The sequence below is a fragment of the Phyllostomus discolor genome, chromosome 3 (assembly GCF_004126475.2).
Source record: "Phyllostomus discolor isolate MPI-MPIP mPhyDis1 chromosome 3, mPhyDis1.pri.v3, whole genome shotgun sequence".
NCBI classification, from domain to species: Eukaryota; Metazoa; Chordata; class Mammalia; order Chiroptera; family Phyllostomidae; genus Phyllostomus; species Phyllostomus discolor.
Window position 1 is genome coordinate 143,599,899 of NC_040905.2, and position 18,176 is coordinate 143,618,074.

Here is an 18,176-nt window from a genome sequence, read left to right on the forward strand (position 1 = left end):
AGACTGAAAACTGCTAGATACCTAGTTGCCTGCCCTCTTAAAAGGCTGGCATACAAAATATTGTTTGGGATCACTCATCCTGGGCTCAAGCTGGGAAAGAGACAGCTCAGATTGTCCTGGAGTCATATGGGGATGGACTGGGTTCAAGGAGAGGTTTGGAGTGACAACTGCCATGCTCCCTGTGCTGAGTCCATCCCCCACACTGTGCATAGATGCCATCTTACCTGTGGCAAGCATTACCCTCCATAAGGCCTAAGCCTGGGGGAATGTTCCAGCCCTACCCTCCCAACTCTTGGTGGCCCTTGAGTTGCCAAGCTTGCACCCTGTGAAGACGTCTGTTGTCTGTTTCCTGCCTGGGCACACAGTGCAGACTTTCTTGTAAGGTTTTCAAAGAAGCTGGGACTGACTCAAGGAGTGACAGAGAGTCATAGAAAGAGACTGAATTTTGTGGCTCTAGGGTGAAGGCCATTTAGTCCTTGCATGTCTAAATGATGCCACCCTTCCTGTGCAGAACCCCCCTTCACATGACCACATCCTGGTCTTTGTTTAGCCTAAAGAACACTGAATATCTCATCCCAATGACTCACTAGGCCTTGTTTCACCACAGTGGTTCACAGGCCCCAAGCAGGTTGCATCTTGCCTTGGTGTATCCTGAGACTTTTGCTTAGTGGTCTCAGGCCCAGCATCAGTGCCAAGTTTGAATATGTAAACACCACTGGTAAACACCATTTGCCTGTACCTGGTGACTCACTTGGAACCTACCACACATAACTCATGTATTGCCAGATGTTCTTTTAATTTTTAAGCCTGAACAGCAGCTGGCAAATAGAGAGAGGTCTTAGTTTATAGTTTCCTAGACTACCCTTGTGCTTATTACAGGAAGAAGTGGTTTTGGCATACAGCTTGGCCCTTCCTACATGTACCCAGGCCTAGCAGAGTAAGCTACAAACTGTAGATCAATTTGTAGCTTCAAAGATGTAGTCCAGGGCCAGTCACATGTAGTATCTGATAATTACCTGCACCAGAGTCCCTGCCAAGAGAAACCAAAACCAGTCAATTTTGTGTCAGTCTTCAGACCACCTCAGAGCAAACCCCAATTAGCTCTGCAAGTGGCACAGCCAATGGGACATATTGGCAGGAAACAAACTCTATTGGGACAAATTAAACTTTGTTGAGTCAGCCCCAGCTTCACAGCTTATACACTGTGGTGAGCTCAGTACTCATAGTAGCCAGCCTAAGGGTCAACCCCACCCATGGCTAACTGTAATCAAGGATCAACTACAATGGGAGGGTTCACATAACACACACACAAAGGACATCCCTGGAACACCCAGTTTAGGTGATAAGGGAGACTATATTACTAAGACCTAAAAGATACCTACTACCTAAGGTGACTATACCAAGAATGGGAAACATAACAGATCTACACAGAAATGAAAAGAAACAGCCAAACCAAAAAGACATATAAATGTACCCAAAATGAAATAATAGAAGTCACCAGAAAAATACTAAATGAAATAGAGGCAAACAACCTTCCAGATACACATTAGAAAATAATGGTTTAAATGTGTTCAAAGAACTTAGGAAAAGAATTTATGAACTCAGTAATACCTTGAACAAAGAGATAGTAAGCATAAAAATAACACAGGAATCATGAAAAATAACCAGTCAGAAATTAAGAATACAGTATTTGAAATGAAGAATAGTATATAACAGTAGTCCCCAAACTTTTTGGCAGCATGGACCAGTTTTATGGAAGACAGAGTGCAGAGAGGAACAGGAGGTGGAGCTCAGGTAAATTTCCATCTCCTGTTTTGGATTGTGGGCAGCGGTGGGGAGGGGGGGCATGGGAGACTGGAGACAGAGCTCAGTCAAGCTTTGCTGTGGCCCAATAGTAGTCCATGGCCCAGGGTTTGGGAGCCCCTGGTCTATAAGTTATCAACATTAGATTAGATAAAGATGATTGAATTGGCAATTTGGAAGACAAAGTTGCAGAAAACAGAGCATCACAAAGAAAAAACAATTTAAAAAGATGAGGATGGTTTGTGGGACCTCTGGGACATCAAGTGTAATAATATCTGCATCATAAGGGTACCAGAAAGTCAAGCCAAAGAGCAGGAGATTGAAAAACTATGTAAAGTAATAATGACTGAAAACTTTCATAACCTAGTGATGAAGTTAGGCATACAGGTCCTAGAAGTTCAGAGAATCCCCAAGAATTTGAACCCCAAAAAGGCTCATACCAAGACACATCATAAATAAAATGGCAAACATTAAAGACAAAGAGAGAATCTGAAAAGCAGCAAGACAGAGACAACTAGTATCCCACAAGAGAGCTCCCATAAGACTGTCAGCTGATTTCTCATCAGAAACACTTCAGGCAGAAGAAATTGGTATAAAATATTCTAAGCGATGAAAAGCAAGAACCTACCATCAAGACAACTTTATCCACCAGGTTATTGTTTAAAGTGGAAGGATAAAGAGCTTTCTAGACAAGAAAATCCTATGGTGTTCCTTACCACCAAACCAGCACTACAAAAAATGTTAAATGGTCTTCTTTAAAAAGAAAGAGAAACTAAGGAAAAACATAAATATGAAGAATAACATAGTAATAACCATTTATCTATCAATAATAACTTTAAATGTATATGATTTTAGTTGTCCAGTCAAAATACAATATACAGATGAATAAATAAGAAAACAAACACAGAAATATAGTATATACAAGAGATTCAGAAGGGAACACAGCATAGACTGAAAGTAAAAGGATGAAAAATGTTTCATGCAAATGAAAAGAAAAACATAAATAGAAGCTGGGGCAGGATTACTTATACAAAACAATCTTTAAGCAAACAGTAGAATAATAGGCAAAGGAGCATGCTATATAATTATAATGGATCAATCTAACAATGATATATACTTTGTAAACATTTATGCAACTAACATAAAAAGCCCTTAAATATAAGGTAAAGCTTGATGGACATATTGGGAGAGACCAAGAATAATACAGTCATGATAGGGAGTTTTAAAACTTTATTGACATCAATGAATAGTTCTTGAAAACAAAAAATCAAAAAGGAAACAGTGGCCCTAAATGAGGCACTTGACCAGATTGATTTCATTTGACCCCAAAGTAGCAGAATATACCTTTTTTTGAAGTTCACATAGAACATTTTCTAGGATAAGACTACTTGTCAGGACACAAAACAAGTGTCCATAAATTCAAGAAGGCTGAAATTATATTAAATATCATTTTTAACAATGTTATGAAAATGGAGTTCAAGTACGAGAACATAACTGAAAAACATAAAAATGTATAGAGGCTAAATAACTGTTACTAAACAATGAATGGGTTAAAATTAGATTAAAGAAGAAATGAAAATATACCTTGAGACAAATGAAAATAAAACACATCTCAAAATTTATGGGACTAGTGAAAGCAGTCCTAAGAAGAAAATTCATGGCAATACAGGCCTGCTTTGAGAAACAAGAAATATCTCAAATGATCTAACTTTACACCTAAAGGAATTAGAGGGGGGGAAAGCAACAAGCAGCAAAGCCCAAGTTAGTAGAAGAAAGGAAATAATAAATATCAGAGCAGCATAAAAAAGTCTTAAAAAATACAAGAGACTAATGGAAACAAGAGCTGGTTCTTAGAAAAGATAAACAAGATTGATAAACCTTTAACAAGAGCCAAATAAATTCAGAAAAGAAAGAGAAGTAACAACTGACACCATAGCAGTATTGAATGCAGGGGATTATAAGAAAACATTAAAAGCAACAATTTGCCAACAAATTGAACAATCTTGAAGAAATTGACGAATTCCCAGAAACACAGAATCTTCCAAAACTATATCAAGAAGAATCAGGAAATTTGAACATATTTACTGCAACTAATCAAATCAGAGCAGTAAACATAAACTCCTAGAAAATAAGAAATGTTCCTTATCAGATGGTTTCAGAGGTACATTTTCCAAAACATTTAGAGCCAATACTCATCCTTTCCTAAAACATTAGAAAGGGTTATTCCATGGGAAAAGATGAAAATATATTGGTCCTTTAAAAACCTTCTTTTGCCTGCATAGACAGGCAGTATCGGGCAGTAGTAGCTGTGCCACATTAGCAATAGAAAACAAAAACACTATACAATGATTTCAGTGATACTTGGTATATAAAAGGGAAAATGAGAAAAGTAAAAAATACTGTTCTCCACAGTGGCTGCACCAGTCTGCATTCCCATCATCAATGTACTAGGGTTCCTTTTTCTCCACAAGCTCTCCAGCACTTGTTATTTATTGATTTGTTTATAATGGCCATTCTGACAGGTGTGAAGTGGTATCTCATTGTGGTTTTAATTTGCATTTCTCTGATAGCTAGGGATGCTGAGCATCCTTTCATATGTCCCTGAGCCTTCTGTATGTCCTCCTTGGAGAAGTGTCTGTTCAGGTTCTTTGCCCATTTTTTAATTGGATTGTGTTCCTGGGGTGGAGTTGTGTGAGTTCTTTATATATTTTGGAGATCAAACCCTTGTCCAAGGTATCACTGACAAATGTATTTTCCCATAATGTTGGTTCCCTTTCCATTTGCTGATGTTTTCCTTTAGCTGTGCAGAAACTTTTTATTTTGATGAGGTCCCATTTACTTATTCTTTCCTTTATGTCCCTTGCTCTAGGGGACATATCGGTGAAAATATTGCTGTGTGGAATATATGAAATTTTCCTGTCTATGTTCTCCTGTAGGACTTTTATAATGTGAATTATATTTAAGTCTTTTATCCACCTTGAGTTTATTTTTGTGTATAGTGTAAGTTGGTGGTTGGGTTTCATTTTTTTGCATGTACTATTTTAGATATCCCAACACCCTTTGTTGAAGAGATTATTTTTATGCCATTTTATGCTTCTGCCCCCTTTGTCACATATTAATTAATCATACAGTCTTGGGTTTATTTCTGGGCTCTCTATTCTGTTCCATTGATCTATGTGTCTGTTCTTATGACAGAACCAGGCTGTTTGGATCACAGTGGCCTTATAATACAGTTTGATATCAGGTATTGTGATCCCTCCTACTTTGTTCTTATTTCTCAAAATTGCTGTGGCTATTCAGGGTCATATATGGTTTCATATAAATTTTTGAAGTGTTTATCCTGTATCTGTGGAATATGTCATTGCTATTTTAATAAGGGTTATAATGAATCTATAAATTGCTTTTAATAGTATGGCCATTTTGATGATGATAATTGTTCCAATTTATGAACATGGTATATGCTTCCATTTGTTTGTGTCTTCCTTAATTTATTTCTTCAGTGTTGTGTAGTTTTCTGAGTATAAGTCTTTTACCTCCTTGGTTAGGTTTATTCCTATGTACTTTATTTTTCTTGTTGCTATATCATGAGAGATATTTTCTTGATCTCTGAATGCCTTTGATTTCTGAATATTGACTTTCTATCCCACTGTTTAGCCAAATGTACATATTAGGTAGAGTAGTTTTTTGGTGGAGTCTATAGGATTTTTTATGTACACTATCATGTCATCAGCAAACAATGGCAGTTTTGCTTCATCATTTCAAATTAGGATGCCTTTTATTTCTTTTCTTGTCTGTTGTGGCTAAGGCTTCTAATATTATGTTGAATAGAAGTGGTGGAATTTCCACAGAAAACTAAAAATGGAACTGCCTTTTGACCAGGCAATTTTATTGCTGGGATGGTACCCTAAAAATCATAAAATACCAGTTCAAAAGAACTTATGCAACCCAGTGTTCATAGCAGGAAAACTTACAGTAGCCAAGTATGGGAAGCAACCTTAGTGTCCACCTGTAAATGAGTGGAACAAAAAATTATGGTACATTTACACTGAAATACTACACAGGAGAAAGAAAGAAGGAGCTCCAATCCTTTGTGACAGTATAGATGGATCTGGAAAGTATTATGCCAAGTGAAATAAGCACAGTGGTGAAATACAAATACCATATGATCACACCTACAAGTGTAACCTAGTCAACAAAACAAACAAGCAAGCAAAATATAACAAGAGACTTTGAAATAAAGAACAAACTGACAGTAAGTAGAGGGAGCAGTGAGCAGATATCAGGGGGAAAAGGGGAAGGTTCACCAAGGCACATGTATAAAGGACACATGGGCAATGACAAAGGGGGATAAGATCGAGGGGGGAAGGCGGGGATGGGTCAGGGGGCAGTGGGGGAGGGGAAATGGAGACAACTGTACTTAAACAATAAAACAGAAGAGTGAAAAATGAAGAAGCAAATGGGCTAAACAAAAGGGTTAACATGATTAACATGAAGTCTTTCTGGTAGACAAGGAAGTAAAAATTATTTAAGATATTACATATCTCACATTAAAAGTAGCGAATTAGCCCTTGACAGCTGGTTCAGTTGGTTGGAGTGTGGTCCCATATATTAAAAGTTGTGGTTTCCCGGTAAGAGTGCATATCTGGGATGTAGATTTGATACCTGATCAAGGCATTTACAGAAAAAACCCAACTGGTGTTTCTCACACATTGATGTTTCTCTCTCTTTCTCTCTAATAAACATGTACTTGGGTGAAGATTAAAAGAAAATAAATAAAAAATAAAAATACCCAATTATTTTATTTAGTTCTTTTAAAAACACCTTAAAAGAAATTTTAAAATTCTAGATATCAATATGTATAAAAATTTCCCAATATTTCACATACTATATTTGAGAGTTTGACAATATTATTACTGTAGACAACAGGAGAATGAGTCCTAGATATTGAGCAAAAGAAGATTAAGGTGAAAAATCTGAATATCAAAGACTGGGAATTGAGTATAATTTTAAAAATTATACAAGTAAATAGGACATTTTTGTGTTCTTTAGTTGTGAGTCTATGATAAAGGAGACATCAAGAGACAAAGATGATACTATATTGAAATTTAATTCACAAGAAGCCAATCTAATAACTTCAACTTAAAAAATAAATATTAAACAGTGATTCAATCAAAATAAGTTTTTTTAAGGGGCTAAGCTAATATAGTTCAAAGAGGTGGAGTCATTTCGGTCAAATTTTATTCAAAGATAGAAAGTAAAATGTCAAGGTGATATCAAGACAAAGTGCTTTTGCTGTTTTTTTGTTTGCTTGTTTGTTATTAGTTAGGCATTTAATTAGAGAGAATCCATGGTTAGATTGTCTGTTTAGTATTCAATTAAGTTTTTTTCACAGTTCTCACATGCTACTATTTATGCTTCTTTCATACTACAAGTTGTGATTCCTTGTATACATGTCTAATTTCTTTGGGAAGGCATCATTTCCTTAAGTAAAGAATTATGGTATTTTTTAAAGATTTATTTATTTATTTTTAGAGAGGGGAAGGATGGAGAAAGAGAGGGAGAGAAACATTAATGGCTTGGTTGCCTCTCAAGTGCCCTCTACTGGGGACCTGGCCTGCAACCCAGGCATGTGCCATTACTGGGAATCAAAATCAGCAACCCTTTGGTTCTCAGGCTGGCACTCGATCCACTTAGCTACACCAGCCAGGTCTCTGGTCTTTTTGTCTTATTGTACTGCTAGGTGTGATAAATACTTAATGAGTGCATGAATCCACTTTCATAAAATAATTTAAAAACTTTTCTCTCACAAAAACTATGTAAAGGAGAAAGGTGATATAATATGTTATCACAATGTCTTTTATTCAGTTGTTTAATCAACACAAGTGCTTTTGTACATACTTAAGTGTCAGGTAGTATGATTTTTTTAATAATAATTTTTTGAATGACAAAATTAAAATGTTTAGAGTATTTTTCTCTCAAATATTTTATGTGCAGATTATTAGCATAGTGTGTGTCTACCCCTTTAGAAAAAGTTCCAAGAACTTTCTTTTGATTCTAAGTGTGCAACACTCTTCACTAATTATTATTAAATTAAATGACCCAATATATCTCAGTGGAACCCAGAAATATTTTCACCATTGGCTTAAAAAGTTAGTGAATCAGGGCTTTAAAAGGGCAGAAAATGCACGGATGCACAATAAAAGTTTAAAGAGCAGGACCTGACATTTTTGGAATACCCTTAGTGAATATTAAATAAAATTCTAGAGCTTGTAGTAACTCACATTTAGTGCTTTATTCTCTGTTGTGGCTGGTGGCAGAACTCCCAGCTCTGCTTCTTTTTGTGTGGTGCTATAATGTGATGTGATTGGCATTGACTCTTCCTGTTTACTTTTTAAATTTTTCAAGCATTATAAAGACTGAGTTGTATTCTCTTTGCAGTAATATCTTGCTGCATACTTTTGCATATCGAAGGACTCAGAGCACATATGAAAAAGCACAAATATAATGAAAAGTGTTCTGTTTGATTTTCTAAGTTAGAGATAAAGCAAAAACATTAGAGTAGAAAAACATTGAAGGAATAAAACAATTTATACAAAAAGTTTTCATTATCTCCAAACTAAAAAAAAATTATATTTACAGTAAAATACACAGACTAAAAGTTTGGTTGAGTACTGTTAAGTTTTTATGGCCTTATTTATCCTAAAAGATTTCTTAAAATCTGGAAATCTGAAGACCTGATACTCAAATTTTATTTAATAAATTATGAACACACCTTAGTGTTGTCCTTCTATAGACTTTATGTTGCTTTGAAAGCAACTCTTGAAATTTGCTTTGATATTTACTATAAAGACATTTTGAATACACTTTTTTTTAAAAAATTCAATTTTAGTTTATATTAGTTTCAACATAGTGGTTAGACAATCATAACTTTACACAATGTTCCCACTGATATTTCCAGCACCCACCTGATGCAGACCCCAACTCATGGGGTCAGCCACATTGTGGATGGGGGAGAGACATTCACAGGGACTACAGAGTCCTGTGGAGGAAAAGGGACAGCATAGCTTTTTCTCTTAAGGGGAGGAAAAAGCCACAGCCTCCACCATGACAGGCCTTTATTTCTTTTTTCTGGGCATATTACATGATGGTACTCATTTACTATGCACAGGTTTGCTTTAGGTGGTTACCTTTTACAGAAAACAAAGAAGCCAATGCCACTAATCACATCACAGAAGAAGGATATTTGCAAATGAAAAGGGAAAAGTGGTTGAACCAGTTATACCCCATACTGGGGAGTTTTAGCAAAAGCAAGTCTCAAAGTGGCCTAGGTACATAGCAGGCCTGATTCTCCATGTGAGAACCTATCTATGGGCATGGGTCCTGTGCATCTCTGAATGGGAGCTGGACCCATGCCACGCAGAATGGTCTCCTACATTTTGCCCTTTGTTTTTAGTTAGTACTGATATAGATCCCACAAAGCTTGCTACTTGCTGGTCTCTCACAGGACCCCGGAAAAATAATTTGCAAATACATCAAAGTACACAGAGTATTATTATAATCAGTAAGCAACCAGTGGTTTCAAAGACCCACATGCTCAGATTAAGCCCATCAATCATTGTCAGACAGTAATGGTCAAATAGATGACATTCAAAGAACTCAGGGCCTATTTTGCATCAGCGTCAGATAGCTAAAGGGCCACAAAAGTTTGGGGAAACCAACTCATTTCAGGCTTGGGCCCTTATCATTTCAATTGAAGGTATCAGCAAAGTAGGTTTCATAGGATTTTATGCTTTCTCTCTTAGGCCTGATTGCCCTGGGAAATCTGCCCTTTCCAGCACAGGGCTGCACTCACCTCCAGCATTGTTTCAGGCTTAGGTTGAGCAGGGGAAATAAGGCAGCCAAGAGATTAGGAGACTTCTAGCAGACAGAATGAGGACTCACACTATGTCAAAGCCAAGGGGTGAGGGTCCATCACCCTCTTTTTCTAAAGCCCCCCAAGTCATTCCCTGAGGGTCTCCATGTGATTGTGCCTGTCTTAGGTCGATCTTCCTTTGAGGAATCTTACCTGTCATTGGCTAACCGACCAAGCATTGGGGGCCAGGCAAGGTGAAGTAAAGTGGGCAGGGCAGAGGCGGTGCTTCTGCCAGGGAGATAAGCTTTGTCTCCTCAGTGGCTTTTAGTCCCAAAGGCTCTCATTCAGCCTTAGCCATGGGAGATTACAGCTTCTGAAACCAGGCAGGGCTGTTCCCATCAACTAATCTCCCTCTTTTTTGTTTTTGAGTACAATTATAGCTGTTAAGCCTGTGAAACCTACTATTTGTTGTTCTGGAATGCAATCTCAAGAAAACAACTTCTGGCACTGGCTGGCGTAGCTCAGTGGATTGAGCGCGGGCTGGGAACCAAAGTGTCCCAGGTTCGATTCCCAGCCAGGGTACATGCCTGGGTTGCAGGCCATAACCCCCAGCAACCGCACATTGATGTTTCTCTCTCTGTCTCTATCTCCCTCCCTTCTCTCTCTAAAAATAAATAAATAAAATCTTTAAAAAAAAACAAAAAACTTCTATATATATCATAAAGCACAAATAAGGATTAAGATAAGGAAGCATCCAAGGGCTACCATGATCCAAACCCATAAATTCAGTCCATTGAACCAGTTTTTAGGGTTCAACCATTGAACATTATGGGCACTAAGGGGTTGTTGCCTTCTGCAGGAGGCACTTGAGACTCAGCCTCCATCATTGGGGCAGGCCCCATGCTCCTCTGTTGATGGACCCAGGCCCGTGAGTGATGGTGTTAATGCCTGTTTTCCTTCTGGTTGTTCAGGGTCACCTGGGTCATCCGGTCTGTCAGTTGATTGGTTCTCAGCTCCAGGTAGCAGAGCTTGGTGTCTGTCCCCCTCATGATAAGGCTTTATTTACTCTTTTGGCTGGTAGCCAGACAGGACCTGTAGGAGATGGAAACACACACATACCCTCTTTCCCAAATTAAAAGATTTACAGGGCCTTGCCAAGAGCCATCTCCCAGTGAGTCTCTATATAAAACCTGAAGATAAGATGACTTTGGCCCTTTCTTCTGAAAATGTTTCTTAATTGGAGTACAGAGTGATTCATTACAGTTTAGAAAATTATAGGTAAACATGGGTAATAAAATCAAATTTAGGGGGAAGGACTCATGACTCCCCCTTTTTGTTTTTTTAAGGATATTTTTTAAAGTATGATGAGCCCTTTCCACAATTGCCTGACCTGTTGGATTATAAGGTATTCCTGTTTTGTGTTGGATATTCCAACGCTGAAGGAAGACCTGAGTAGAATGGGCAAGGTGTACAGGGCTATTATCAATTTTAATTTGCTGAGGCCATCCTAAATGATTAAGGGCCTCAAGCCAATGGGCTTGCATATTTTTAGCAGATTCTACTGTTAAGGCAGATGCATGTAGGGCACCAGAGTATCAATAGAAATATGAACATACTTGAATTTTCCCAAGGGAGTGTAAAGAGTGACATCTATTTGCCAAATTATTTGAGAACCTAGTCCTTGAGGATTAACTCATGTAGATGGGGGTGCCTTGCTAAGGGCTTGGCAATCAGGACATTCTTTAATAATTTGCTTAGCTTAGAAAGACAGGCCCCCTGCTGTTTCTACAAGCTACAACTAGTTTAAGCAGCAAGTTGTTCTCAGGATCTGGTTGCTCCTAGGTTCAGAGTTTTCAAAGAAAGTGGGAATGATGGGGGGGTCTTTGCTTAAATATGTTTTAGACAAAAATGGTTACACATCAAGGGCATTTTGTGACTCAATTGACTAACCATTGCCTCCAGGAGAATAGCCAATTCTTCCCCAAAGAAACAATCAGTGTTTACAGGTACTGAGCTAAAAACTAGTACTTAATCTTCCTTGGAGAAGGGCTAGTTCTCCCCAGGAGACAGTATACCTTTATTTCATTTTTACAATAAAGGGTCATGGCTCTGGCATAAATATGGAGGATTCTTAATATTTTTTTTAACACATCACACCCCCATTCCAATTATAGCATGCTTTAGATTAACAAATTTGTGAACACATTCATAACTTTCAGAAACAGTTTTTTCTCTATTGGCAAATACATTTACTTTTTTTGTTATTGTTGTTAATTCTTATTGATTACTCTATTTTTTGAGTGTGCTCAGAAGTGAGCTGTCTCATTATCCAGTGCCATTGACAACTTTAGGAAGGCTGGAGAAGAGGGAGGGAGGATGCTAAGCTCTGCACTGCTTGTTCCTAGGACTAAAGCAGTCCCTGGGCCTCCATAAGGAGGACTCACAGTGGTTAAAAGACACAGTTTCTCGTTATTTTTATTTTCTGTGCTGTTTACTGTCTGAGGGATGTGAGATCTTTTTCGTTTCTTTAAATAATCAGTTTAAATTCTTTCTAAGTATAATCCTTATGATATAACAACATTAGAGATCCTATTCTATTTACCAGAAGTTTAGCAAAATATTTTGAGACTGAGCCATTCCTTTCAAAACAAAAACAAAATTCAAGCAAACCAGTATTTTCAAATTAAATCCTCTAAAGGAGACAGTGAGACACTCAGAGTAGCATCTCACATCACGTGGTGTTATTTCAACTTCTGTCCAACTTTTTTCTAACTAAGTCTAAAGATCCCTTATCAGGGAGACATTCAGCAGCTCCTAAATGCTGCTGAACGAGCTTCAAACATTGCTCTTATTTTCCAGAGAGCCCATTCCCCATGGCTGAGGATTCAAAGAAACCTTTAAAGAAATTTTTTAACAAATAAAATAACCTTTTTCTGAAATTCCTCCTGCCAAAAGCACAGCATTTACAAAACTAGTCTCAATTTTGCCTTCTCTCCACCTGCACCTTTAAATCCTTATGCAGGTGCACAGAGGGAAAAGGCAAAACTGAAGGGACACCAAGAGGCAGCTTAAAAGAAGGAATTTGATGAGATGCTTGTAAACTGTCCTATAACTAGTTGATGTTTTTGAAGCTGGTTAAAGGGAAAATCTTTGCTCTTTCTCCTAGGCCTAGACCTAGTTGGGGGTTGTGCTGTGGGGATTGGCTTGTGAGTGTTTTCACAGTGTTGCGGTGAGCATCCTTGTGGCTCTTAACTGCTTGACCCAAGCCCAGGAGGTTGCAGCAAGTGCTTGGGAAAGAGAGCACAGCTCCTGCTTACTAAAGAAGGTAGAGTTGCAAAGCAGTGGAGAGAGGGTGCCCTAGGAAGAAAACCCTTTTCCTCTGAAACCCAACACATCCAATGACCTTCCGGAACAACACTCAGGGTCATGGCCCTGACCTGGGCTAATGCACGAGTCTCCAACCAAGTTAGTGTATCATCTACAATGACAGCTTGCAGCCTCTGGGTCCCTGTTCGTGGATGCCAGTTGATGCAGACACCAGCTGGTGGGGTCCTCCACATTGTGGATCGGGGAGAGACATTCACACGGACTACAGAGTCCTGTGGAGGAAAAGGGAAAGAATGGCTTTTTCTCTCAAAGGAAGCAAAAAGCTGCAGCCTCCACCATGACAGGCCTTTATTTCTTTTTTCTGGGCACATTACATGATGGTCCTCAGTTGCTATGCACAGGTTCGCTTTACCCACCTGGCACTATCTAGTTATTACAATATCATTGGCTGTATTCCCAATGCTGTACATTACACGCCCATGATTATTCTGTAAATACCAAATTATACTTCATAATCCCTTCACCCTATATACCCAAGCATAACCACCCATTCCTCTGGTAAACATTAGCCTGTTCTCTGTGTCTATGAGATTGTTTCTGAGTTTTTTTGCTGTTATTTATTTTGTTCTTTAGATTCCACATTTAAGTAAAATCATATGGTATTTATCTTTTTTTGACTGAATTATTTCCCTTAGCACAATACCTTCCATGTTTTTATGGGTGATAAGATTTCACTTTTTTTTCATAGCCAAGTAGTATTTCACTGTATAAATGTACCACTGCTTTTATACTCTGTTGCCCTATTGATGGGCACATGGGTTGCTTCCATATCTTGACTATTGTAAATAATTCTGCAATGAACACAGAGGTGCATGTAGTCTTTAAAATTAATTTTGGGTTTTTTTGGATATATACCCAGAAGTGGAATTACTAGATCACAAGGCAGTTCTATTTTTAATTTTTTTTGAGGAAATTCCATACTATTTTTCATAGTGGTTGCACCAACCTGCATTCCCACCAAGAATGCACAAGAGTTGCATTTAGTCCACATCCTTGCCAGCACTTTTTGATTTATTCATCCTAGACATTCTGACAGATATAAGATAATATCTCATAGTTTTAATTTACATTTCTCTGATTAGTTACATTGAGCATCTTTTCATGTCTCCTGGCCATCTGAATCCTTTTGGGAGAATTATCTTTAAAAACATTGTTTTTAAACTTCTGATTCCAGTATAAAAAGCCTTGGGGAAATTTATTTCAATTTATTGAACACAAAATACATATTTATCTGTTTAAATTATTTATTTATTTATTTATATTTCTCTAGTATATCAGTACATGGTCTTATGGAACTTATGAATCATGTTAGAGTTTGTGTTATGCCTTTTTTCATGTTTGCCTCCAGAAAGCTCAGATCAAAATTTATGGTTTATTTACATTAAGTAAACTAGATTTATTAGAATAAAGTTTCTCACCTCTCTTTGATTTCCAGGAAAAAATATATTAAGGGATACACATAAATAAACTGGCTAAGTTTTTCCTAAATCAAACACTAATAGAGATGAAAGAGCAGACTCTTTCCAATCAGTGGAGACATGTCCTTCAGAGTTTCTCTGGCAGATGCTTGCCAGGGCTCTACTTGCCTATTTTTAGTGATGGGAAGCTTAGAAACTTAAAACAACACTTTTAGTTTATTAAGTAGATAAAATCAACTTTCTTTAGCCCTCACACCAACATTTATTTCTATGCCTCCCTTGAAAACTCAAGACCTGACATTTGAAGTTTTGAGTCTTTAAATTGTCTTTTGTTTATTTTATTGTTATGGTTAACCAATATTATTACTTTGGAGATTTAAGTGGTGATTTTCAATGACATATTAATAAGTTGGGCTACCTGCTTTTAGATATATGGACATCCCCAAAGTTGAAGACATATACCATTTAGGTATATATGGTTTGCAAAACTGAGTTAAGGTCAAACAAATTTGTTTTTAAGTGCTTTATTTTACACACTTAGAATATTAGAAAGAACTTAGCATTCAAAACCAAATAGGTTGTTTATGTGTAGTATAAATCTTTCCTGATGTAGTATAGATCTTTCTTGATGTTCACGATTGTAAATGATAATATCTTTATTTGCTTCAAATATGAAATTTCATCAGCTGATGTTCATTCTTATATGACTTGAGCATCCACAGTGGGCTTGGTATGGGTAGTACATGTTGGATCTGTTTTAAAAATTAGCACCTTGACATTTGTATCCATGATAGCCATAAAATTAAAAATGGATTCCTTAAGATTTACAAATATAAGAATATCAAAATACATATTTCACAATATCTTTTCAAAATCAGTTGTAGTCTCTGTTGTCTATTACTGGCTTCTGGCAGGGATGGTCAAGTCTTATGCAAGGGAAATTTGCCTACTGGTTGGTGGTCATTTGCATATATTCCAAGGAACTGGCACAGGGTAGGAGACTTGTTAAGAGAACAATAAGAATCAAGGGTGTCAATTATAGATGATGATGATTATGGAAGCACATAGTGGATTCTTCTACAAAGAAGAAACTTAAAAGAATAATCACCATGATTATCATCAAGGTGGTTTGTTGTTTTTCTCTTATTGTTTAGATATAGTTTGTCCTTGAATTTTGTGTTTGGATTACTGAATTATTTCTCTCTGCAGTGATGTGCCCCTCACTAGGGAAAAAATTCCTCTAATATCAAGGAATTTTAAAACAAACTAAAATTTAAAGAATGAGGGTGAGCCAGGATATGGCTAAGCCTCATCAAAGTAAAACAAGGACCATAACATTTAGGTATTGTTCTATTTTGTCCACAGGGAATAAAATGGTAGGAGTTTAGGAAATTCTACTAATATCAGGTGAAAAGCAGAAATGTAGTATGTTGGAATTCCTAAGATATTGGTCTAGAATTTTTATTCTTTTGTCACTCTCTGTCCTTTGTGATTGCATGCAGTCCCATGGCTCAAAATGCTTTCAACTCCCTTAACTCCCAGGCATGACAGTTCACTGTGAGCACCATCCTGGCTATGTAAGTTGGATATTTAAGACACATCTCAATTTTAACATGTTCAAAATGACACCATTTCTCCCCACCAATCCTGTCATCAGCTCTGTCTTATTCCTTCTTCCTCTAGTTTTCATGGTCATAGTAAATTGTGCAATCAGGTAGTCATTGTTCAAGCCAGAATATTACAATCATCCTTGATCCTTCCATGTTCCTCAAGTATGGCAACAATATTTGTCTTATTTCTGATTCATTCTCTTTTGCCCCACTGAGACTAGCATAGACTCTTGTCTGGCTATAATAAAATCCCACTAACTATTCTCTTTATTTTCTCCCTTGCTTCACTTAAGTCTATTCTTCCCACAGCAAGAAGACTTGTCTTGAAAACTAAACAAAAAACCTATGCAAACAAAACATGAATTTAATTATGTCACTGTCTTGCTAAAACTAATTATTTCCTTTTTCAATTACAATATTTAAAAATATTTATTTTCTTATTTCAGTTAGGATGAGGCCAATTGTTGATAGATGTTAAACAAACAGCTCCCTGGGGATAAACATCTCTATTTTGTAGTGAATACCTTACAAATTTCTTTTGTTTCAAAACTCCCCCCTGCTTCAACACCAAGGCCATATCATTAGAAGGTATGTGCAGTTGCACTCTATGATATAAATAGATAATAGATATAAAATATCTATTGTCATAATAGGAAACTATAGCAAAGTAATTTGGGAAGTGGTGAGCTTTGAGTAATGGTTCCTTTTCTTTCTCATATAATTAATTTAGTTGTAATTTAACTAATTTAATTTTTAATAATAGTTGAAAAACAGGCTCACCATATTCCTGAAAACTCAGCCATCAGTTCTTACAAGCCAGTTTGAGCAGCAACTTCATCTCATTGAATGAAATTCAAGAATTTTTCTCTGGATAAGCAAGTCCTCATAACCTGGTATCTATTCCTTTCTCCCTGTGTTCATCTCAAGTCTTTGAATCCCCCTTTTCCAGATCAATGGATTTCTTTTCTGTGACTGCAGCATAGCAGGCTCTTTGTTCTCTTGGAAATTTTCTATCCAAAAGGATTTGAGTGGATGTTTTTATGTTGAAATTGAAAAGAGTTCATAGGACATAATAATTTATTAATATCCTAAACTTGGGATATTATATAATTAAACAAAACATGCACATAATTTAATATTTAATTTAACCACTGAACAGTAAAGATAAGGACACCAACTACATGACTACAAATCTGCAAATCTTTGATTTCATTGTAAGAAATTCAACAACTCACAAATTCAGAAAGTATTACAAATATTTGGCAAGTTGATCTATTTCCATTATTCTAATGTATTTCACCTTTGTTCTCGATATTAACTTTAGTTATTTTCTATCATTTTCTTAGGTCCTTGTTGGGAACCTCCCTGCCTGGTTTCAGAAGCTGTAACCCCCGCCAAGGCTAAAGCAGAGGGAGGGACCTTGAACCATAAGCCACCAAGGAGACAAAAGCTTATCTCCCTGGCAGGAGCACCGCTTCTGTTACTTTTACTTCATCCATAACTGGCCCCCAGTGCTTCATCGATTAGCCAATGACGAGTAAGATGCCCCAAGGGAGGAACAATCTAAGACAGGCACGATCATGTGGGAGCCCCCAAAGAAGGACTTGGGGGGCTACAGCAAAAGAGGGTGATGGACCCTCATCCCTCGGCTTTGACATAGCCTGAGACCTCATTGTCTGCAAGAAATCTCCTAATCTCTTGACTGCCTTATTTCCCCTGCCTGACTTAAGCCTGAAATGATGACAGAGGGTGGTGCAGCCCTGTGCTGGAAAGGGTGGGTTCCCTGGTGATCAAGCCTAAGAAAGAATATGTAAAATCCTGTGAAAACTGCTTTGTTTAGAATGCACTCAATTAGATAATAAGGGTCCAAGAAAGAAGTAAGTTCATTCCTCAAAGTTTTACAGCCCTTTAGCTATCTGACCCTGACTCGAAATAGGCCCTCAGAGTTCTTTGTTATCTATTGTTTGATCCTTACTGCCTGACAATGATTAATGAGCTCTACCTGAATTCTTGTGCAAAGGAACCCAATAAAAGCCCATTGAGAAACAGGCTTACAGGTCCTTCTCCTGTAAGAGATCAGCCACGTTTCCTCCCCAAGAAGATCTT